We start from the raw sequence: 26,152 nt of genomic DNA on the forward strand, positions 1-26,152 counted from the left end.
CAGGTCCAAAAAGATTAAAATCTAGAGGAGGGATAGCACTTCCTGTCCCTTTAACGAGCTGGAGAGGCCAATGGCTCGACAATCTTTTCATATTTTACGAGTCAGTTGAAAAGAGCTTAAAGGAGACTCGTCTTTTGAGGAACGAGTGATAAAACGGGTAGCAGCTGATTCCAGGTAAGATTTGGAATTTTCCAATCACGGCAGTGTCACAAGGATGGCTAGTGAAATCACTCTTCGCAACTGTTCCTCAAAATGGGTAAACAATCAAATGGAGGTGAATGATCGGCCAATGAAAAAGTGGAGGTGACGGTGCAAACATGACCAAGGCTTTAACGCCTGAAGTACTACATTCACGATGGTTATTTACCGGGGAATAGTTCATTTTTTAACGAGCTTAAATGCGGGGAGAAACATTTGCTCATGTCTTATGTTTATTTTTTAACGAGCTTGAACTATGTGCTAAAACTGCTCAATGCGTGTTTATTTTTTAACGAGCTTGAACCTTGCAGTAACACTGCTCGATTAATCCAGTCGTGTGATAAGAATGTCTCATATAAAACGACAACTTTTAGAGTTTTGCCCCACATCCTTTCTTTATGCAAGTTAGGAGACGACCAATCCTACGAGTTTAAAGGGTTAGAGGTCCTAAAAATTAAAAAAAAATAAATAGTCGCTCTTCGCTTGCACTCCAAAAGGTTTGCATGCCCCTAGGTATAAAACAGAGTTTCAAGGTTACCCCTACTTCTTTCCGATAAAACATTTGTTTTAGCGAGAGAGGCCTACCTCTTACAGGTTACCCAAAGATTTTTCTATTCACAGCACAAACAAAACACTTCTCTGGCGATGTCTACCGAGATAAACAAAGGTGAGCGGCGGTGCTCGCCACCTCACATAACTTTGACAAGAGAATCTTGTTCCAGTCCAACTCCCCCTTCCAATCACGGACGGGAGTACGGAGGTCATATTCTCTCACGGAAACCTACCCTATACCTGAAGTTTTCCTGCCGAAGCAGACCAGGATGCATGCCCCCTGGGTTTCAGTCATGTCCCCTCGAATCACTCGCGCTCATCGGGTGGACGGACTGGAGATTGAGACATTTCTTGTGTGAAAAGACCATTCAGGGATGGTATATGACTATTTGCTATGCGTGATCCGGGAAATGAAAGCTGGTCTACGAGCTTGACCACTCTTCCTTCGTGCGGAAAACACATCACTCTAAAGAGTGATGAGACAATGGCTCTCATGCAATAAATATAGTCTCGTCCAAGGAGTAGATTGTAATCCAAGGGTCCTTGAACTACCATTACGTTCATGTGAACGGTTTTCCCTCTCAATGTTATGGGCACATTGGGAAGGATCCCTAACGGTCGACTGGTTCCTTTATCAAAGCCTGTCAGATTTCTCATCTCAGGAAAAAGCGATGGCGAACCAAGCGCTTTCCAAGCAGTTGAGGAAAGGATACTCACAGAAGCCCCTTCATCTATGATGGTACCAGCCATAACCATTCTATATATTTGAACAATGATTCGGAATGGTACACTAGCTGGTAAACGGGGCCTGCCTAGTTGATTCCAGTCGAAGGAGACAACTAGGTTGCTTGGAGGTGGGATCGAATAGACGGCCGGGTATGACTTTGACGAACTTCCTTCCTGCGGTAAAGGAACGGGTAAATTTCCCCCTTGTTTGTTGGAGTCTGTGCTTATGAAAAGAATTTGGACGGTGTCATCCTTGTTCTCTTCAGTGACTGTATCATCTGAAGATGGAACCTCTAAAGGCAAGACCGGGTCAACTGCCGCCTCGATCTTTTGACTTTCGTCTGGTATGGGTTCAGATGGTTTATCTTCAATGATAGATGCTTCGGCCGACCACCTGAGCGGGCCAGCCGGATTTTCAACTAGTGACGGACTCGGCAAGAGTTTTTTATATCCAGGAGGAAGTCGTAACGGTGAATGGCACAAGAGGGGACAACGGTGGATGGCATGATTGCCTTCGCACAGTTTACAAGGAAATCTATATTTTCCTTTTTGTCCTGGGGCTTCACTTTCACTAGTTGACGGTGTGTTTTCAACATGATTATCAGAGGTTGATGACACTGGGTTGTGCAAACGAGGAGACCAGTCCCTTAAGATCCGAGGGATGCAAGGACAATCTCTGTGATAGTGGTCTCCTCTGCAAATGACACATGGCGATTTAGGCCTGGTCGGTGCAGTGTGTGGATTTTCGTTAGACGACACTCGTTTGCCCCCATTCGCTTTTGGCTCCTTTTTCTTCTTCTCTTTCTTCTTCTTTTCCTTCTTCTCCTTAGGTACTTGACTTTTGGCTTTACCAGCCCCATCAAGCGAAGAGGAAGGAGGAGAGGAAGAATTAGAGGAAGTAAAAGGTTGGTGGGTAACTCTGGACTCATCTAATTGCTGATTTGATTTTTCAGGAATTGCGGTGTTCTGAACGACAGAGGTTGAGAAGAGCCATACAGGTAAACCAATTTTCAGTCCTGGAAGTGACAATGTGGCCATATGGGGTGCACCAACATCTCCCCAAGAGGAGAAGGGACTAGGATTTCCTCCAAGGGGAATCCCTTGGTTGGTGGATTCCATTTTCTCAACCCAAGATCAACGTAGGAAAGGGTAATGAATATTCCGTTTAAAATAAATTTTAGACGCTTTGACACAACTTGTTTTTTCAGTTTTTAAGAGTCGAGAAAAAACAAAATATGACTCTAGTCTCCTTCGATTTTTAATGAGCCTGAAGTGACAAGTGCTCAGATGGACCTTTTCCGTTAAGGAGTCTGAAAAGGAACGAAAGGGACTACTCTGGAAGTCTAGGTAGAGGGAGTACCAAACCAATCGCAAAACTGCAGAATACTTTTTACGGTACGGCAGTCAATCTTCCCGAATGCTGTGTTCAGTGCATTGCGATCGATAGGGCGGCAGACACAGCTTCCTATGGATAAAGGATTAAGCCTATTGGGGTTTCCCAAAATATACTCGACGGTACGTGGGAGCACAAGTCCGTACTGGCACTTATTGTCTCAAAGTGGAGGAATCACCCAACCATCAGTGAGAACAACAGTTACCAGGCTTTACGACGCCGGAATACGTCTCTAGCCTAGACTTCTAAATGTTGTGCGTTAAGTTCCAAAGCGTTGTTAGATTCATTGAATTTATTTTAAGTTGATCTTGTTTATGAAGTTTTCCTTTCGGGTTCACCACGAGATGTAGATGTAATTCCTAAAATGCAATCTAAGATGATAAACAAACTTTTTATCTCTTTTATGCAATGAAAATCCTAGCTACTAGGGAAAAGAAAGACAGAATCTTTTCACAAAGAGCAAAGAGCACACTCTAAATGCACTTTCCTAAATCAAGCCAATCAGACTGTCTATATGCAAATGCACATGCATGTATTTGTTTTCGACTTTCTTAGTATATGGATGCTAAAAAGAAAGTTGATGTACAAATCTGAATTTCTTTTCAAGTGACAAATATAAACAAGTTTCTTTTCGAAATTAAAAATGGAGACGATTACGACGCCTTATGATTTTGAACTGAATGCTTTTTCTTGACACTAAAAAATTACAAATTCAGACCAAAAGCAATAGTAACAGGATAATCGACCGTCAACAGCAATCAAACTTTTTCCTACGATCGAAATCGACACTTGCGACAGATTCAAATCAAAGGACGACAATACGACTATGCTACTTTTGCAAAGGAGAACTGTAAATGACTCAACAAACACACAAAAACATCTACAGTTCTTTTGTACAAAGGAGGCGGAATAACAGTAAGGAAAAGGGGTTTCAAACAGACATATACTGATCATAGGCAGAAAAATTCAGGAATAGAACTGGAAAGAATGAATCACAGAAGCCATAGCCGCACAGAGCTATTCTGATCAGCGCACCTGTAACACAGAGAATCTGAAATGCAGCGCAGGTTGTCCACTCGGGAAGTGCGCTGAAATTCAGAATCTCTGAACAGTACCTGCGCTGGGCCAGAAACGAGACTCTGTCCGGGTTCCGGGTCACAGTTTGCAGTTCAATTCTTGGGTTTTGGCCGAGTAAAAAGCAATCAGTAATGCAACAATCAGGGGAAGATCTAAGGAGGATCTAAGAGCTATCACAAGGGCAATCAGATAGTTTGTGAATCAGTTGTTTAAATCATAAACAGATCCAGTAGATGGATTGAAGTAGCAGTTGTCTACTTTGCATTTGTTATGGCAAATGCAGTTCGAATGCTACTTGTAAGTTTATGAAATAGACAACAAAGAATGATAAACAAACAAACTAATTATCTCCCCAGTGGAGTTGCCATTTTGTTACAGGGAAAAGTGTCTATTTAGAACTGCTCTATCCCACTAAGGTGTGACAGCTGCCTTAGAAGCAAACAGAGAAAAACTACTTTTGTATTTCCTTTATGAATTATAGATAGAGAGGAACAGAAAGACCAACCTCTGTCTTGCGCTAATCCTTCGATTCGATTCCTCTCTTCTTTGATAGTCCCTAGCTACCTGCTCCCTTGCACGCCCAGCTTCACAAAGTACCTGTAAGAACACAGAAGCATAGCACTATACAAAGACATGGATCTATAATCATAAACAATCTAGGATCAGATGTAAATTGACCATACAAATGTAACAAGCATCAATGATACAAAAGCATGGAGGAAAACTCAAATAGCTTTTATTGATAAAACAAGAAAAGATCCAGGAGGAGTTACAACCGGTTGTTCTGACCCAGCATCAACCTCCCAGCAAAGAAGCCCCTCTTCACCTCAAACAAAGCTTAGATCACCCAACAATCTAATGTTTGTCTCTAGAAACCAACAAAAATTCCTTACAATATGCAAAATTCCAGCCTCCGGATCTCTGGGATGAGGGATCCATATATAGATATCTGTAAGGGGAATGAGTCAGCTTGTGATTTGATTAGTGTCTTCTCTCTGACAGTTCTTGCTTCCACTTAGAGACTGAGGGCCTCTTACTCATCCTTGGTCGAATTCAGTGAGGCAAGTGTCACAGGAGAAGATTCTGGAAGCTTCCATTGCCTCTCCACCTCGCGGAATGACACTGCCATTTGTCATTTCTCGCCCATCGCACCCCACAGAAGGGACTTTTGAAATGCAACGCACCCTCACAGTGTATTTGGGTGAGATGCAACGTACCTAGCCAGTGTAGCAGCTGCAATGATCCTGTTTTGACCAATTCTGAGTAGTTTTTCATGGAGAACTTCTGGGAGAAGCTGTAATTTGTTGACCTTGTTCCTTTAAGGGTTAGAACAACACTTTTAGGGACTTAGGAGCCCTTGGTTTATGGACATTTCATGCTTGGGGTTGCAGGGCACAAAAATGTCTATAACACATTGGGAAGCATAAAAATGATTGACATCTCATGTTGTTCTTGGCTCTTTGGGCTTATTGAACCTCGGCTAAGACAACCACTGGTTTCACTCCATTCCAGTTGGTATATGGTTTAGAGGCAACACTCCCTATCGAGTCAGAGATTCCTTCGTTAAACCTAGCTATCGAGCTACTCCCCGATACCTCACCGGAAGAGGAATGATTACTTTATCTCAAGAGGCTTGATGAGACCCATCATATCGCTGCAATGGTTATCGAAGCACAGAAAAAACTGGTTAAAGCTCATTATGATAAACTGTTTCTCCACGAGTTTTCGCTGAAGGTGACTTGGTCTTGCTGTATGACCAAGCCAACGATAAGTTGGGAGCTGGGAAGTTCGAACGTATGTGGCATGGGCCATACATCGTTAAACGTGTCTTGTAAAAAAGTGCCTATGAGCTGGTCGACTACGAAGGCAATGCATTAATACAACCCTGCAACAGACTTTATCTAAAAAAGTATTATGCATGAATTTCGTGTAATTACTTTTGTACATTAATGTGTGAATTCATTCATGTGCATTTTTTGATTTCTTGGTGTGATTGTTTTCTTTGCAGACGTGTTTCCTCTGCTTACCTTGTGTTCCACTCGGTTCGCAGATGTCATCAAACCATTATGTTTGTTTTGCTTATGGTGCTTGTCATAGCACACAGAACTTATCCTCCGCAACTTGGACACTCTTCACCCCTGATGGCGAGTTGATCAATTTACTAGGTATTTGCCTGGGACGAACAACTAATAATATTGCCGAGTACAATGCAATTATTGAAATGTTATCAGAAGAAGTTGCTCTCGGAATTAGAAATTTGGTTGTTAAGTTAGATTCACAACTCGTTGTGCTACAATTAAATGATCATTACTCACTAAGAAATCCACAAATTTTGCGCATGTATCTACGTGTTTGATTATTGGAAAGAAATTTTGATTATATCACATATCAACACATTCCACAAAATTTGAATACATTAACAGATGCATTAGCAAATTATGTTTTAGATAGACATTAGCGTCATTTATGAAAAAAACGATCACATCATCATGATATATCAACACATATGTAAATAATAGAAACATGCATATATATATATATATATATATATATATATATATATATATATATATATATATATCGAGTCTGTCAAATTTTGTTCATCAAAATCCCAAAAAATAACTATGTTGACATACATGGCTTTCAAAACCTACAATAGTGCAGATAAACACGGCTAGGAAAAGGCTATTCGCCCACATGATGCTTGCGATAGTATGAGACCGCCTTGATCACTCGGCCTAACAACCGATGTAGTCTCGCAGACACTCCTACTGTATGCCTCTAGTACCGCAGTGGCTCGTCATCTATAGTCACATACTCTGGAATCTGTCGAGTATTCACTTCCAGATTTTGTTCCATTTCTACCATAGGATCTACTCCTTCCTCATATGGAGCATCTTCTGTTTGACGTGCTACTCATCGTGCTATTGGAGACATGCCAGGAGGCCTTTCCGGTCCTACATCTACAAAATTGTCACAAGTAGAACTCTCAGATACACTTCAAATAAAAAAAATCATAAAACTCGAAAAATTCCAAAAAACAAGTTTTACCTACATCGGTCCACTGTGCACTCGGTGGTAGAAGAAGATATGGATCTCCTCTGAAGTTCGTGCCTGCATAGGCATAGTCATCCATGACGATCAGTTGTTGGTGTAGCCAACCAAAGAACGATGGAGGGAAATGCATCCGTTGACCTCCTCCCCCTCAAGGCATGATCTCACTCCATCTGAGCAACCTTAGATCTTGTGGAGCTTGATCGTCCACCTCTACCCACTGGTATTGAAATAGGGGCACATGCTCCAAAAAGAAAGTGACCAAAATCGACCCAAAGCCGAATTGCTTCAATTTTCCCAACTTGTCTTTGGTGAGTTGTCTCTTCAGGTTGACCAACAATCCTTTGCACCAGTTGAACACTGTTGGAGCAAGACAATGCACTGCATATTGGAATTGTGATTTCGTTGCCTCATGCAACGCTTACACCCTAGCTATATGGGAAATGGTGTGTAGAATCGTCCTCAAGGGAAGGTTGTCGATGGTTTCTATCTTCACATTCTCGCTCACAGTTGTCTCTTCACCCGGGCAATGCCTTCTAATCAAAGTATTGGTTCTCCCTCCTCCAATACAAGCTCCAAAGAGTTGGAACCTCTCCCATCTACTGGACAATCCAATGATGACGTAGATATTGGTTATTTCCAACTCTAGTTCTTGATCTCCAATGATGAAGATTTGTTGGTTGACATCCCATAGTCCAATGAGATATTCTAACAGCTCATTTTGAGCTCTGAGTCCTGGGGTTCGAAAGAACTTTAGTAATCTACAATCCCTCAAAGCATTGACACACTCAAAGCTTGGGCAACTTGGTGATCTTCTGCCTCATGGCCCCTTTCCTTCCATTCGATGGCCATGTCTATCGAAATATCCTACAAACAACCCATAAACATCAGTTAGATGCCTTTCCATGGATCAAAATCTTGAAATAATCGATCAAGGGAGAGGATTTTCATTCTATTTTCCGCTCTGCTTCTAGCGTGACTATCTAAATTAATCTTGCGCTGGCAGCGTGGGAGCCTTTTGGGCTCAGGGGCGATCAGCGCGGATCTGATTATCATACTCGCGTTGGTCACCCATGATTTTAAAAATGAAAATCCTCCCCTTAACCAACTAAAATTCCTATGAAATGGCATGAAATAAGTATGAAAAGAAAGAGAAAATTAAGATATCTTACCTGGAGCTGACGGTTCATGAAATGGTGCCCTAGATCTCCCACACTGCTTGCCTGAAGAATCAAGGAAAATGGGGTAAAATGCACTCTCCAATTTACTTCAAGTGAAATGGTAAAATGTTTTTACTTTTGGTCTATTTATAAGTTTTAAACACATTTTTGTCAATATTTTATTATTTTTTCGATATCAGTGATTTGTGGTTGTCTTTGTGCAATTGAAGGATCTCTTTGGTGGTAACAATGATCATTTTTTATCGATTCAATGAGTTTTTGTTTTATCTCTTTTCCAGACTCGTTTAAAAATAAACGAAAAAGGAACCCCATTGGAGTCATCTTTAAGCTCTTTTCTGACTCTCGAAATATGAAAAGATTGTCGAGTACTTGTCTTTTTGAACTCGTTAAATTAAATGAATTAACATCATCTCAATATACATTTACCCCTTTTTCAGTCTGGGATTGTTTTCTACCTTTTCTGGTTCGAGAGACAAATTACGAAAAGGGCCCTGATGGAGTTTTTCTAAATATGAAAAAGACCCCGAGTTATTCTTCCATCAGACTCGTAAAAATTAAAGGATGAAAGACTTATCACCATGATGAGACGAAGTTTCTCCTTCCTAGGACTCGTAAAACTTACTAGGATGGATTCATTTGAAGAATGAACTTATACGACAAGCATATGTTATCCCCTTCAAACTTGTGATTAAAAATAATTGGTGTACTCGCTAGAAATAGTGGGGAAAAATGAAAGTGAAACATCTCTTGTATAGGTAACATATCGCTCTTGAACATGACACTCATTTGTTTCTCATGTCGGGTTTGGGATATCCTCACTCAGTTACTTGTTTTTCCAGGTTTGGGTGATCCATTTTGTCTCTCATCTGACTATTCCACTTCATCATCATGACCCTTGATCCTATGTTGAGTCAAATGCTACCACACTCTGGAGTCGTGTCACCGATATGTTCAAGAGAAGTATCTGCAATTTATTACCTATACATTGTCTGACTTTTTGCCACAGTCCTGTATCATACTCATTTGTTCCACTTTATTTCTTGTTTCGTGTCGATGATGGGGTAATCACTATGGCCCTCCTTCGACGAGTCACTTCCTGTCGACTTCAGCTCATTATCTAAGAAGATGAATTAGAGACTCCCTTTCAGTACCTTAGAGGTTGCATGCCTTAATGGAAATTTCTTCGCATCTGACAACAAGTTTTCATCATTGGCCTTCAATTAGATGTTTCCACGAGTGTTTGACTTTAGCTTCATTTTCACATTCACGGATTGTACTGTCGTACCTTGAGGACCATTTTCATTATAGGTGGTTGCTCTCGTGCCTATTAACGGTCCACCTCATTGGCTGGTAATCAGGTGGTTTTCTAGCATGTTCGACTTCGACACATTCATTCGCATGTTAGAATTCATACTTTGACTGGGTTGGGATGGAGCGCAAGACCCTAAGTTTTGTCTGATGCAACTCAGGTTGCACAGGAGTTATGTATTATTCATGATTGTATACATGGTTCCTCTATATGGATGGTTGTGACCATACCGTAGGACCTTATATTTATGATGATGATGATCCCTCTATATCAGGTGGTTGTGTCCATACCTTGGATCTTAGACTTCCAGGCGATCCTTTTGATTTGGATGGCTGCGCCCATACCATGGATCTTTTCACATGGTCCTTCCTATCCGGATGGCTGCGTCCTTACCATGGATTCATGTTTTGATATCAGGTATGTATATGTATATGCATCCTTGATTTGCAGGTCTCCTGATAGTGTTTGTTCTTGTCCTTGCAAAAGCTTGTAAAGCATCTCAGCGATCACTCCATGTTCTGCCTTCATGCTTTAGGAGGCATCTGTTCAACAATATTTTGTCATGCATCCTGCACTTCCCTGTGTCATACCCCGGAGTGCCCGAAACTTGGCAATTATGCAATGTACCCATTCTGATATGCAGTCTAGATCCTCCCTCGAGAACTGATGAAAACATGCCTTGAGCCTTCCCTGAAGAAGTAAGCTCAAAAACCCTAATTTCAGGACCAACGCGACTGTGACACTGCCAACTCGTGCTGATGGTAGGTTGCACCATACTAGCCTCACGCTGCTAGTGCGATTTTTACTCGGATACTCGCACTAATCCCTAAAAGGAAATTTTTCTGAAAGAGGACAAAAAGCTTCGTGATCTAGAGGCTTCCATAACGATGAGTTGGAGGTTGTTTGGTGTGGATGTGGTCGAATTCTCCCAATATTTCTCTTTGATCTTATCGCTATGGACTTCCTCCTTGAGATGAGGGCCTTCCCCTATCTTTGATGAGATCCTAACTCCCTCTCCCTCCCTATATATTCATCCTCTGCTATTCTCAAATGGTTTGTCTCTGATTATTTTCACCCTTATGCTAAGATAGTGCCTACATGCTATTCACTTTGGCTTGGAGAAGGAGTGCTTGGAGAGCTTGAGCTTAGACTTGGACATTCACTTAAGGAGGGCTTACTAACATCAAGGCCTAGGTTCTATGCTTCCTCTTTTATTTCTTAATATATACAACTGCTGGTTCACTTTGCATAAATGCTTGTTTTAACGCATCATTTATCTTAATGCTACTTGACCTGTTAGGTGGATTACATTCGATTATGCTTGTTGCACTTGTATGCTTTGTTGTGTCTTTGGCACCTTGTGCATGTATTCAAACGCTGTAAAAAGTAAGGACTGAACATAAGGAGCAAGCGATCAAGCTCTTCGACAAAGGAGTGTGTTGTAGTATCTGAACGAAGTAGGTCTCCTTCCTCTTCTCTCATTTCGATTGTAATTTAGGAAAGTGTCTCCTAGATTGTCACAATGGTTGCTAGTCCCACTCATTGGGCTAGAGGGATTGTCTTTGTCTGCAAAGAGGATTTACTAAGACAAAGTGACCTTGTTATTGATCTGTCTAGCTTGGCTACTAAGGTCCCAACAACCTTACTAAATGGGCACACACAGGCTAGGGGAACACGCAAGACAGGGGCCCGTTATCACCTTGGCCCAAACCCCCATTATTTATGCCCAACACCCCCTAAACATCCAAGGGAGGAGTCCCTAAATTCCCCCTAACTATACATTTCATTATATGCAATCAATGGGGTGTAGGTGTTCTTAATCTATATGTTGTCTTGTGTAAAAGAAATGCATGTTTATAACAACAGATGTTAATAAACAAAATAACTCAAAAAATATGGCATGTGACCTATGGATTTTGGTCTATTAATTTTATCCTAACCAACTATCTGATTATTTATCAGTTTTGATACCTAGTTATGTTGTTAAGGATGAAAAAACTTGTTGTCCTCTATGACAAACTGTAATCTTTGCGTTAAAACACAGGGACAACAATCCATTTTATTTTATCAGCCAATCCACTATGTTAAAAACACCTCTAGGGAGTTACACTAACGTGTGGGATGGATAAAGGGTGATTAGAGGCTTTGGAGCCTCCCCTCTATTAAATTTTGACTGAAAATACAATTTCAAGTAGTTGGAAATTGATTCTCAAATTTGTGGGTTATGTTTATTTACCTAGAAATTTATTTAACAATTTCAATAGCTAGAAAATGAAAGAAATTGAATTATAATTTTTAAAAAGTGACTATAAATCAACGTAGAGCTGAAAATATCAAGTTCTAGTTGTAGGTATTATCCTATAGGCATGTAGAGGTTGTTTATGATGGCTAGATAATGCAGGTTTAGCAAACAAAAAATCCTCTTAACTTCCATATTTGCAACCAAAAGACTAGATATAGGTATAACATGGAGGAAATGGGAACTTGTATCAAAATGGAGATTAGATTTGACAATTTTTCTATGTTTTCCCCAATAAATAACTTGTTGAATATGTTGAAAATAGCAACAAGAAATGCTAAAAATAGAAGTATTATAAATAGCATTGAGAATATTCCAATTTTGATTTTTCCTTGAATTAGAATTGTGAATTAAAATTCGAATTTAGTCTCACCAGTTGTTTGAATAATAATTAATTAATTCATCTTATGTTAATTAATTGGAGAAATTCAAACATCAAGTCTTTTTGAAGACATGCAACAATTGTCCCTTTGATTGAGGAAGTTATCCCTTAATTAAGGAGATAAGGATGAGTTGTAATTAGTTAGCTTAGTTAACTGAGTTAAGTCCAGATAAATTAGTTACAAACAGTGGGAGTAACTAATTGTGAGTTCAGTCAGTTAATGCATGCATGCATGCAACTAGTGTTCTCCAGATAACTCAATATTCTCTCATAAATAACTCATGCATATCAGTTCAGACAAAGGCCCAACTTAGATTAAAGATAGGGACATTTTACTATAAGTTGGAGGAATTTTCCTATAAAGGAAACTCATCCATGCAAAAGGAATTCATTCCTTCAGGATTGCACAGTTTGACAGTGTGTTGGAGCAGTGTGTGAGATGAGTGTCACATAAGGTTACAGGAGGAGAACCTAGGGAAAACTGTGCAAGGAAATAAGAGGCTTGGAGGACAGAGGGAAAGACATATGAGTTGTCTGGTCTGTCTATGAGCAGTGAGAGATTGTACTAAGAGTTGGATAGTTATGTGAGAGCTAACGATGTGTGTAATCTCTGAGATATTTCCATTGTATGATAATACAGATAGCGGGGTTTTTAGCTGAGGCTTTCCCCAGAGTATTCTTTTGTGTTTCATGTGTGATTGAATCTTCTTCTTTGTTATATGTGTTCTGTTTGATCTTGCTCAAATCGATTAAGCTTCCGCAAGTTTGATTGTAGAAGTAGATTAAGTATTTTTCTTTAGTACATTACATAATCAGATTAATCTACAGTGAGAATTTCTACATGGTATCGGAGAAAAGGTGATCAGAGCTGTAAACAACATACTAAGAAGGGAGAAGTTCGAAATTTGAAGTTCTTGATTGCAGGTGCAAAATCGATTTCTTATCACATCTCAAAGTTCACAATGGCATTTAATGGCTTGAGACTAGAGTATGCCCTGGATGGCAGCTCAAATTACATAGCTTGGAAGGATTGCATGGAAGCGGTAATAGAGGACAATGGTTTGAAGGACTTCATTGATCATGAAGTCCCTAAACCATCAACAGCTAATGCCCAAGAATTGGCGGAATGGAATAAATGTGTGGCAAGAGTGAGGAGGATTCTTCTAGATGGAGTTCGAGACCATATTGTCTCGAGTCTCCATGGGAATGAGACTCCGTATTCAATGTGGAAGACATTGAAGGACCTATATCAGAACAGTAGCGACCAAAGGAAGCTGGCACTCAAGGATAAGCTTCGGAAAATCAAATGGAAAAGGGTGACAACATTTCTACATATATGAACAAGCTCACCACCTGCAGGGATGAGCTTGGTAGTGTAGGAATCACAACAACCAATAATGATATTGTGAGCCTTGTTCTCCTCGATCTTCCAAAGAGTTGGAATAGTTACCAGGCCTCAATGAATGGAAGAGAGCAACTGCCAGATTGGGAACAACTGTGGTCGGATCTGATGTAGGAGGAGATCAGGAGGAGCACCAGAGATGGTTCTTCATCTAAGGATGATGATGAAGAAAATCTATCCTTAACCAGTGAGGCAAGGAAAGGGAAGGAGAAGGATTCTCATCCCAAATCGAATTCTTCTCATGGAGGGAAGAAGACTGAAAAATCTAAAGTGAGATGCTTTAATTGTCATGAGGTGGGCCATTATGCTACTAATTGTCCATTGAAGAAATTCAAGAAGGGATCCTTGGAAGGATTAGAAGGTGAGGCACTGGCCTCTCAGTTCGAATTGGATTTTACCCTCATCGCATGCATGGTTTCATCGATGATGGGTTGTGGTTGGTTTCTTGACAGTGGAGCCTCATTCCACATGACCGACGATAAGAGTTTGTTCAGTACCTTAGAGGAGAAAGACCTCTAGATGTGCATAGATATGGGTAATGATGAGAAGTATAGTGTTTCAGGGGTGGATACGGTTGCTTTTCAGAGGGAGCATGGAACTCTTATTACTTTGACAGATGTGAAGTATGTGTCTGGACTGAAGAATAATTTGGTATCGATCGCGATGTTGGAGGATAAAGGCTACGATGTTGTCTTTAGTAAGGGAAAAGTTTTCCTTAAACACATCACCACGAGACAGGTGAAGCAAATTGGTTCACGAGTCAAGAACCTGTATGCTCTTGAGGTTCAAGATGCATGCAAAGCCTTGAGGAGTAAGGCAACTATTAGAGACTTGGTGGTTGAGAAGGAGAGTAAATTATGTCTCAACATGAAGCCACAAAAGAAGTCTCAGACAATTGTGGAGGAGCCACAATTGGTGAAGCAGCTTCAGGAAGTTGTGGAGCAGCCAAAACTAGAGAAGCTGAGAGGAGACCGAGTGGAGGCATCCACTCATGCAGAGACCTCTAGTAGGTGGAAATTTCGAGTCAAGTGTGTAGAAGGATCACATGCATCCATACCTCCAAATGTGAGGGGGGGCAATGTGAAGTGATTGTCCCCAGAAGGCTAAAATAGGGGTAGGATCCTCGAGGTACCTAGCCTCTTGGATTAGACCTTGCTACGCGAGCCCCAATGAGGAGTAGTAGGACTGTCTGAGTGGGTAGAGACGGATGCGGATGGAGCGACAGAGAGAGCTACAGTGCAGGAGTCCCAAGACAACGCAGAGCTAGCAGGCTGCAACAATGCGAGAGGCACAAGAGTGTTACACCAGTGCAGGATGGCACAGAGAGGTGTGCAACGATGTGAGATGAAGGGAGTTGTTGCAGCAACATAGAGGTCAGAGAGGGAGCACTTGTCAGCGGCAGAGGGAGCTTCAGCACCAAAGGGTGTTTCTAGCTCAATAGGGAGGTCAGTTGGGAAATCCGTTACTTACTTCTCAGTAACTGAGTTGCAGTGCAGCAGTGGGTAGCACGATGCAACATGATGAGAGGAGGAATTAGGGGGATTGATGCAATCATAGATCAAAGCGACAGAGGCTAGAGTAGTCAAATACTGAAGAGCATAGAGGTGCATAGTTTTCAGTCGACAGAGGCAATAACAGTCAGAGACTTTGATGACAGAGACATCATTTTGATTCAGGTTGGATAATTTTTTTGTTTCTAGAGTTGCTAGAGCAACAACACTAGAGAGTAGTGTGGCATGTAGACCATTCCAAAGGTTCAGAATCGGGATCGAGCTGAATTCCTTTCTTGTTGAGAGGGAGTGTTGAAAATAGCAACAAGAAATGCTAAAAATAGCATTGCTATAAATAACATTCAAATTATTCCAATTTTGGTTTGTCCTCAAATTAGAATTGTAAATTAAAATTCGAATTTAGTCTCACCAGCTATTTGAATAATAATTAATTAACTCATCTTCAGTTAATTAGTTAGAGAAATTCAAACATGAAGTCTTTGTGAAGACATGCAACAATTGTCCCTTTGATTGAGGAATTTATCCCTTAATTAAGGAGATAAGGATGAGTTGTATTTGAGTTGTAATTAGTTAGCTCAGTTAACTGAGTTAATTCCAGTTAGATTAGTTCCAAATAGTTGGAGGAACTAATTGTGAGTTCAGTCAGTTAATGCATGCATGCATGCAACTAGTGTTCTCTAGATAACTAAATATTTTTTCATAAATAACTCATGCATGTCAGTCCAGACAAAGGCCCAGTTGAGATTAAAGATAGGGACATTGTACTATAAGTTGGAGAAATTTTCCTATAAAGGAAACTCATCCATGCAAAAGGAATTCATTCCTTCAAGATTGCACAGTTTGACAGTGTGTGAGATTAGTGTCACACAAGGTTACAGGAGGAGCACCTGGGGAAAACTGCGCAAGGAAATAAGAGGCTTGGAGGATAGAGGGAAAGACATATGAGTTTTCTGGTCTGTCTATGAGCAGTAAGAGATTGTACTAAGAGCTGGATAGCTATGTGAGAGCTAACGTTGTGTGTAATCTCTGAGATATTTCCATTGTATGATAATACAGATAGCGGGGTTTTTAGCTGAGGCTTTCCCCAGAGTATTCTTTTGTGTTTCATGTGTGATTGAATCTTCTTCTCTGTTATATGTTTTCTGTTTGATCTTGCTCAAATCGATTAAGCTTCCGCGAGTTTGATTGTAGAAGTAGATTAAGTATTTTTCTTTCGTACATTGCATAATCAGATTAATCTACAATGAGAATTTCTATAGAATATTGATATGTAAATAAAAACAAGTAAGAAAATCCTTCCCTACTTGTAAAAAATAAAAAATAAATTTGATACTTTTTGGATTTTTTGTTGTTGAAATTATATTTGTGCCTTGGAGTCTTACCTCTTGCCTAAGTGTGAAGTAGATGTCCCTATAAAGTCGCTATGCTTTGGTTTCAAGGGAATGGGCTTGGTCCTTCTAGAAATTCCCCCCGCTATTGCTTAATTCACCATGTAAACTTTCAACCCTCCTTAGGAGTAACTTCCTCTTTTGGTGTATGTGTGACAAAATAAAAAACCCTCGGAGTAGTAAATCCTCCTTTTGAAGCAATTTAAAACGCCTTGGATTGATTCACTTGCAAAACAAAACAAACAAGCAATAAGACCCTAGTTTCTTACTTCCATGTAGTATATTATCTCCACATTAGCAGAGAACATTAGTCTTAGGATATAATTACTTGTTAACAATATATAATTAGATTAAAAAATGATTCTGTAGAACAATAGCACAAAAGGAACAATAGCAAAAAAGTAACAATAACAAAAATCACTCCCCAATTATACAAAAGAGCAGAAGAGTTTGAAAATATATGAGCTCTTTATTAATGGTAGCACTTGTCACAACTAAACAACAACAATTACAATGGATGAGAGTGTATCCTTTTATAGAAAAATCTATAATGTCTAGTTAACTACTAGAAAGTCTCTTCAATAAAAATATTGGTATTCTTCCACATATTGGGAATTAGCAATATTTTAATTCCTTAAAAATATTACAAAATATATTTAATTATTCCCTAAGGGAGGTTGAATTAACTCAATCTTCCAAAGAGAGGCCACGAATTCCCTTCGAAAATGGATTTTAATGGTCAAAAGTCAAGATAGCAACTTCTCCTCCCCAACTTCTAGTATCCTCAGTCCATTTCCCATTTGATTTATCCACACAAGGGGGTGCAATTTGTTCTTAGGAATTCAAATTGGTTCTCTTGGTTGTTATTTGTCTCTAACAACTATATTTTTAGTCCATTTTCATACTTGCTCGGTCTAAGGTAGTTGCAATGACTAATTGACCCCTTTCTAATGGCTAGTTTTGACCCAATTGATATTTTTGACTTAATTCCACATTGATTTTCACTTGTACAATTTGACTTGGGCCCAAAATGCTAGATCTTCAATGCTCATTCCCTCCTAGAAAATCTGGAATATCGGTTTTGCTACTCAAACCCTAATCTATACAGGTATGTATCTAATTTTCCCCATCCTCTAGGGAATTTCTAGATCATCACCTTGATTGCCATTTCATCCTACCTGCAAGCCTGACCTCCAATGCCTTGCATGATCTCAAAATTCTGACACTTGGGTCTTCTTTGTCTTGTCATGTTTGATCAATTTTAACGTAATGTATGCAAGACTTTGATCAATGCTCTACCTGAAAATCAACCTAGAAATTCCTTATACTCTTGATGAACCTTGACTGAGCCATAACTTTTCACAAATTGCTTCGATCAAAAAATTTCCACATGACATGGAATCCTCTGGCCCTGCTTTGCAATATGAGCCTAGGTTGACTTTTTGACCACATCGACCATTTTGTATTAGGAAGCATCAACTAACTTGGCAAACATGAAAGTTGTCATAATAGACTACTATGTTCAGAGAGCTATAGACTATATATACTAACCATGTGGAACAACATAGGTGCACCTTGACATAGGGTGGACTAGTCCATACATTGGTTATGACACTGTTGTGGCCAGCAACAACCCCCCTTGTTCAAACTAGTATCGGCCACGATGCTAGAATGAATGGGGACCCTTAGTTAATTTTCGAAAAAACAAAGATTTCTTTTGAAATTACAAGCATAAGCTTAGGAAAGGTTTCTTGGACGACTTAAGCCTAAACCTGTGTTCATAAAAGATTGCATCACAAAAAGATAAGAAATGCCTTCGTTTCCCCTCTAAAAGCCAATATGCACATCGCCTCGGTGTTAGTGGACAACAACGCATCGCAATACACAAACATCCATGAACAAAATCTTACAAGTCCGCCGATCTGTGATGTTGCGATCGCGCGATCGCATATCGCAGAAATGAGGCAGGGTACGTTGGCAAACATTGAATTATCACGATCTGCGATGTTGCGATCACTAACACTTGCGATTGCGCGACATGCAAGGGTACGTTGGCGAGTCATAAAAGCACCTTAGTACGACTCCTTCGGGTGCGCCACCCAAAGAAAATCCACTTACTATAACCTGACTTGGAAATTATGCGCTTTTAATGATAGTAATGAATTTGGTTGTCAGTTATTAAGTGGAATAAAGATGCATGCCTTAATGCGGATTTGCTTCACGTAAGGTGGCGTATCTGATTTATCTCTTGCATTTAAAACTCTCCCATCACCTTTCTGATCAATCTTTCCATTTCACTCATAACCTGCAGGAGCAAAGTGCGAAGGCAAAAATCAAACAGAAACGCTAAGCGAGATGGGGAAGAAGAACAAAGCTCAGAGCTCAGAGACAAGAGAAAGGACCAAGGAGATGGCACCCCTCTACACAGATACTGCATGCAATAAAGACGCAGGCATCTCAACATGGGAAGGCATGTATACGCTGTTAGAAGAAGAGAACCCTAGAATAATCAAGGTAACTGCTGCCGTCGCAGGTGCATCACGTCCCTCAGAGGCATCCCTGGAAGACCTAGCGTGCTCTTTCCTCCACAGAATAGCGGCAAGGCCGAAGATCCTACCTTATACAGACATGATCAAGTGGATTTTAGATGATGCGGAATTGCATCATAAACAGTTCAAAGTCCAGGGGCATGGGCTCGTGGGATCGTTTGCAGCTCAAGACCTGAAGCTCATGTATCATCTTCCTGAACCACAAGCGACCTACAATGCAGAGTTTGTTAGGAAGTTCGTAGCAGAGAATCCGGACCTATCAGACACCACTAAGGAATGGTCAAGACGAGATGAACCATTGAAAAAAGATAAGAACGGTATGTATAGCATTGGTTCTCTTACCTCTCCGTATTGTTTTGCTGCAACCATGCTCTATAGGCTATTTGGTAAGCCCGATATCAATAAATTTTCATCTGAATGGCTACCGTTAATTGATGCCGCGACTAACTCTGAGATAGTGGATTGGGCCAAAATCCTTTCTGACACTCTATACACGGCGGTTCTCCACTACCGTTCTAAGAGATCCTTCTCCCAAAGGGTCTATCCTCCTTTTTATTTGTCTGCCTATATAATGGACTCTGTCTGTCTTGTATCGAAATTCCCTACTATGGGCTGGCAATGGACTACCCAGGACCCATTTCCCATTCATGTCTATCATAAAGTCTTGTGGGATTCCCAGTTTGCCCCCCATTTTTACCAGATTTTCCATGGGCTCATATTGGCCATGCATAGAATGATATATGATAAGGACCCCCCAAGGTGCTCTCCGAGGCACAAAACGATATCATCCCCATCGTAAGATGGTTTGGGGAAGAATGGTTTACCTATACTTGAGTTTTTGGAAGCACTGCACCTCCGCATGTCCTACCCTTGTATGTCCCGGATAAACTGTTGGCCCGAGAAATCGCTTATCAGACTTGTTCTGAAGGCGGTTTAACTAAGGACCTAAAGAACAAAAAGAAGGCCATTTGGCCTCAATTCCCCATCACATGTGGGGCCTTCTCTTTGTTCGATGTGGGACACGCTTTTGGCGAGGTGGAGAATGTGACGTGTCTCCAACTATTTAAGTTCTCACCAAGACCATTCGACCCAAATAAAGTGGCCCAGGAATTTACAACCAATGTCAAGATAAGTGTGTTCTCTGGGAAGAAAGATCCGTTTGATGATCTCTTTCAGAGCAAGAACTCGCTCAAAGAAGTTTTGCAAGAAGCTCAGTCGAGGTTGTCCCCAGACGACCTCCGGAAATTCACGTTGTATAGAGAAAGAAGGCTGGCTAACATTCCACTGGAAAGACTGCGAGTAGCTACCAGAGAACCGACTCCGATCATCAGCCTCAGTGAACACTCCAGCGCTTCCAGATCTAATTCCAGCGCCGTAAAAGAAATATCCGAAAATCCTGAAGAGTCTGTGCACAAAGAAGAAAAGAACGAAGAAACAATCAAAGACACGGCTCAGTCAAGTACGATGGCTCAGCAGCAAGTTATCGCCTCGCCACCAAGAGAAGTTCCCCCTCCCGTCGCCGAAACACCTCTTGTCACTGAAGAATTGGATAAAGAATGGGAGACCTTCAATGAACTCATAAATCTTGAAGGTCAAGTCCCGAAGACACCTGTGAGCAATACACAGGTGGTGCAAGAAGTCGCCTCGACCATGGTCAGTAGTGCCGCAGAAATGGAGCATCTTCCTATCGCTCCATCCTCAGAACTTCTACTCAGCATAGAAGAAATTCCTCCACTGGACATATTCTACAGTCCACAACACAGGGCAGTTGTAAGAAGACAAAGAAAGAAGAGGAAGCTTGAAGATGCACTGTCTCAAGATGCTGAACACCTAGATGTCTTGTGGAAAGACCCGAATAACAATCCAACCGAGAATCTCACGAAATTGTCTTAGATTGCAGGAGCATATGCTTCTGCAACTATCGACAAGGCCTCTGAAGTTCAGCAACTTCTAAAAGAATGTGAAAGTCAAATACAACTGCTACAACAACAGTTGCGATAAGCCAATGAGAATGTTGAAGCTTCCAAGCAGCTCGAAAAACTACAGGAAGACTTTCGCCAGATGCAGGTGAACCATCAAAGAAGTATTGAAGAAAAGGAAAAGCAGCTGCAGACGGCGCAATAAATGCATAAAGATGAGCCTAAGCTGACAGAGTTTATTTCAGAGTCCATCGGCTTGAACGACCAACTGTCACAGCAACAGGAAGATATGGTGCGCAGAATATCACAGTGGAGGCATTTTTGTGAACTAAGCGACAAGATCACCAACCAGGTGGTGAAATTGTGGAACGACTATGACCAGACCAACAAAAGAATAACAGAATATCTGGCTTGGCAAAATGACGAGGAAGGGAAAAGAGCAGGGGCACCCAAGATTAATGAAAATCATAAGGAACTGCTCTTTAATAAGTGGGACGAACAAATCACACAGGCGGAGCAAGCAGCAGAGTCAGCGGCGACACAGGCGAGCATACTTATCGACTGTGTAAATGAAAATTTACACAGGGCCAATTTAATTTTAGAGTCCACTCCGGGGTACCTACCAATCGTGTCGCAACTGGAGGCAGAATGGAAGCAGAAAGCACAGGCAAACGGGGAGACAATCCAGGCATTGGCTAGACTAAACTGGGAAAGTTACTGGACTTACTTAGTTAAGCCTCACAGCCAATGCATGACAGTAAGATGCATCATGAACGCAGCCGAGAAAGTAGCGCCAGCTCTTATGGATGCTGTTTTCGCAGCCCAGCTAAGCACAGAAATCAGCCAGCCTACTCTTCTCAAGCCTATGCTTGACAGCTGCAACTTCAGAGACCAAATTAAGAAGTAATTTCATTTAGAATGTTATTTTTTCCTTTTTTACTGAATTAGAAAAAGGGTGGTCATTTGAGAACCGTATCCTCAATTTTGTAATAATACTATTATTAGGATTAGTTAGTAGTATTTCAACCCTTCTCATTGCATTGGAGAAGGGTCTAGAAATTTGCCAAAAACTTGTCCTCGGAACATGCACTTCTGCACCCTCAGAGGAGGTTTTGATGAATGGAAGGATCGAGATTTATTTATGTTTGCATTCTAATGTCTGCTACGGATGTTGCACTTCTGTACTCTTGGTAGATATTAGAGCAAGTAGAGATAGATCGTTATTGCTTGAAGTCTGTGAGTAGAAATTAGTTATAAATGGTACTTTTATCTCTTAACGAATTTCTGCTTATACTCTTAGAGTGATATACAGCTGATATTGTTTGTATGTTAATGTATGAGCATATGGGATATCATTTGGCACTTCTGTACGGTGGACTCATGTATTTATGCTTGACATATGAATGATTTGATTATGCGATATGCTGTTCACAATTGTTTTGTGTAACTTCTTATGCAGAACAGTTCATCTTAAATGGTTTATATTCTTATGATAGCTGAATAATCTTTATTACCAGTTATTGTTTGAAATCTTTCTAGATTGCATAATGGAAAAGATACATCCCGGGTTAGTGTAGATTCTATATGTTGTTTCCACTAGATTTCAGTAGCTTAGAGTCAGTTTGCAAGTTAGATTTACAGTAGTTTTAGAATGCTTCCAGAATCAACATAATCAAACTCTACACACACTCACACATCCCATGCATCGGGAAGCTGGTCCCGTTATCCCCAGTCGGACCCGCTACTCCAAACGGGCAAGGAGCCGCCAACCAGGTTCCCGACCGGGTGGGTATCCCCCTTGTTGTCGACCCGATCTCGGGGCCCTCAACATTTCTGGCGCTAGAAGGAGGGCCTGAGCATATTGTCTGTTGGAATGTTTTTAAACTAGAAATCCTGGAAAAGGATGTCTGCTCACAGAATTCCCATCTGGAGTTGCATCCACGTTCCTGCCTCTTCCAACACTCCACCAGATGTGGTAAGGCTATTATCTCAGGTAAAATTCAACGGTGAGAATAATTCTTCTACATTTCATCACGCCCTGCAGTTCATTCAAAGAGTTTCGAGTGCTGATATTCAAAAAATTGATGAAGGCGTTTTGTGCAGGATTTTTACTCTTACATTCACAGCGGAAGCTAGAAGATGGTGCAGAAACCTCCCAGTTGCATCAGTCCACAGCTGGGACCAATTCGTTAGAGCTTTCATCTTGGAATTTGATTGCTATGAATACGACCAGGTATACGATGAAATCGACTATCTGCGAAAACAAAACGAACCCGTAAGGGATTTCAATATGCGATTTCACCTTAAATGTCTACAATATGATCTCGAGAATGAGCTCATAGATGAAGAATCTTCAGATTATGATGAGTATTTCCTACCTCCTGTACCTGATCGGACAGAATTCAGCCTAGGAGTTTTGCATGCTCTAACACCAGAAAACAAAGGCGAAAGTACTGAAACGGAAAATACCCTGGCACCAGAAGATGACTTTGACATAAAGTCAGACAATATCAATTCAAATCAACAAATGCTGATGCCAAGGTTAGATCCACCTACTGTTTCTCTTTCAAAAAGTATAGGCACAAAAAGGTATGATCTAAAGCCCGATACTTATAATAAATCTGATGAACGAGATTTCTTTGATGTTCTTAAATGCATTGTTCCAGATTCACATTTTTCTCTTTACCCCGATGTTTTTAGTAATGACAATTCTTCCCCTCATGATATCAAGCATATTTCAACAGAGGGTTATTCAAACAAAACATCACTGGGTTTCCGAAATAAAGAGACCACTTTAACACAGCCTACGATTCATATCAAACGAGAGCTGCCTCACCTCCCTTGTCTGAAAACACATAATGAAAAAGAGGAACCTAGGGAAAACTGTAAAGTCTTTCGTGATAGTTGCTTTGACAATTATGATAATGTTGAGTTGTCACATGTAACTCAACTAGGGTCAGATAATAAGAAACGTCTCAGATCAGAAACTATTCCATCTAACCCTCATCTCAAAGTGAAATCTCATTTGAATAATTTTACTATCCAAGACGATGCTCCTATCTATGATTCATATCAAGAAGAAAGCTCCATCCCTGTTCGCAATCATGATTTAGTTCCTGATTCACAAAACCCGGCCAGTTCTTGTGAAAAGGAAAAAGTTACAAGTAACTCCCAGACGTGCGACACCACTATGTGTATACATACCCAATCATTCCTTTCTCACTCGCGTTCATCTTGTACAAAATCGAATTTCTGTTTAAATTTTCAAATTTTTGATAGATTAGATTTCAGCGATTTATATATAAACACTTTCATTTCAAACGAAATCGCTGAAAACTTAACGTCAACAAACTACGGGTTACAAGCCGTCGAGATTAAGAAACCCATTCCACAATTTGGCTTGTTATCCCTCCTATTGAAAGATCACCGATCTACAAAAGAAATCCATCTCAAAATCTATGATCCAATAGGTACCCAGTTGGAAGGAACCTATCATGAGAAAATAAAACCAGGCAGAATTCCAATTGAGTTTATAGGTTCTTGTTTCCTACCCAACAATTTTGATCCAAGGGAAATTCAATTCTTTTTAATGCTTAGAAGATTCATACGGCTAGGAATAATAATGAATCGTTGGTTACATTGGAAATATCATTTTACTTAGTTATTTCCTGTATATAATTAGAATAGGAGTAGGAGTAATTTAGCTAGGTTATTAGTTTTGCTTCCAATAATTGATAGGCAAAGTTAGTTATATTCTCTACATGACCCTAGAGAATAGTTGCCTCTCCCAAATAAAAGTTCGTTCTAGCTAAACAATATTTGACGTTTGCTAAAGAAACCGTGTCTCTGTTAAAGATTTTGAACTTCGACTCTCTTGAACGGCAAATCTTTTGGGAATTTAATCTTTATTATCGATAGATCTTTAACCCGGAAATGATGATAAGTTCAACCCCAGAAAATTTTAAAGGAAGCTATCTCAGTGAGGAATTCATTTTAGATCAACACAATAAAAGGTATCAATATTAGAATAAAGATTCTCTGTGAAAACAACCATTATCAAAAGCAGCCCTATCATTGTCGTCCAGAACTTTCTTAAGGAAAGAGAATTTGACTTCCTCCCTGCTAAAGGAAAAATGCAACGTTCAGGAGAATAACCTAAAAAGATGCTATATCTCAAAGAATAAGAGGTCTCATCACGAGCCGACTTATCATGATCACAGATATTATAACTTGCTGACTTTGCCAAAACTGTCTATCAAAATAGGGCAACGACTCAAGATTGTTGCGATCAAAAGACAAGGGGTCTCATCACGAGCCAGCTTGTTCAGCAAAAGTGTGAATCAAGTGAATGACTGTGTCATAATTTGGCCACCAAACCAAGACATTGTTCTTTAGAGAATATAATAAAAAAAAAAAAAAAAAAAGCATCAAGAAAGGGATAATTCTTCTGAAAAAGTTGTAAGAAAAACTGAGGCAGGATAAAGGATCATTCCTGGATAATAGGTAACCCTGTCGAGGCTATGGACGCCTGCTGGCAGCAGTGGCTCTACCTGCGACAAAGGGACATTCTTAAAAAAGGGTTGATACATAGAGAACACTTTATTTTTATGTTTTACAAGACCAAGTAATAACTGATCTAAACTCGAAAACAACCTGGGAATGCAAGTAATTGGAATAGAATGGGACTAAAACAAAACATCATTGACGCTTTGAAGTTTTGTTTGTTTTTATCTTTTTATAATAAAGTTCGAATTCCCTGAGAAAATTAAAAAAAAAAAAAGAGAAGTCTGAAAACGTCAATAGAAAAAGAGCAGAGATAACTGGTTCTCCCAAGTGAATCGCCAATTGTTGTGGCCAGCAACAATCCCCCTCATTCAAACTAGTATCAACCACGATGCTAGAATGAATGGGGACCCTTAGTTAATTTTCGAAAAAACAAAGATTTCTTTTGAAATTACAAGCATAAGCTTAGGAAAGGTTTCTTGGACGACTTAAGCCTAAACCTGTGTTCATAAAAGATTACATCACAAAAAGATAAGAAACGCCTTCGTTTCCCCTCTAAAAGCAAATATGCACATCGCCTCGGTGTTAGTGGACAACATCGCATCGCAATACACTAACATCCATGAACAAAAGCTTACAAGTCCGCCGATCTGCGATGTTGCGATCGCGCGATCGCATATCGCAGAAATGAGGCAGGGTACGTTGGCAA

At 40.3% G+C, this 26,152-nt stretch overlaps 1 protein-coding gene across 1 annotated transcript in view; it reads left to right on the forward strand.

The window, feature by feature from the left end:
- LOC149267085 (F-box only protein 6-like) overlaps nucleotides 1-26,152 on the forward strand; it is a 104,126-nt gene that overhangs the window by 36,646 nt on the left and 41,328 nt on the right. The window lies entirely within an intron of this gene.

This window comes from Pinus tabuliformis, chromosome 6 (assembly GCF_031772625.1).
Source record: "Pinus tabuliformis cultivar Carrire ecotype Pingquan chromosome 6, CPIR1, whole genome shotgun sequence".
NCBI lineage: Eukaryota > Viridiplantae > Streptophyta > Pinopsida > Pinales > Pinaceae > Pinus > Pinus tabuliformis.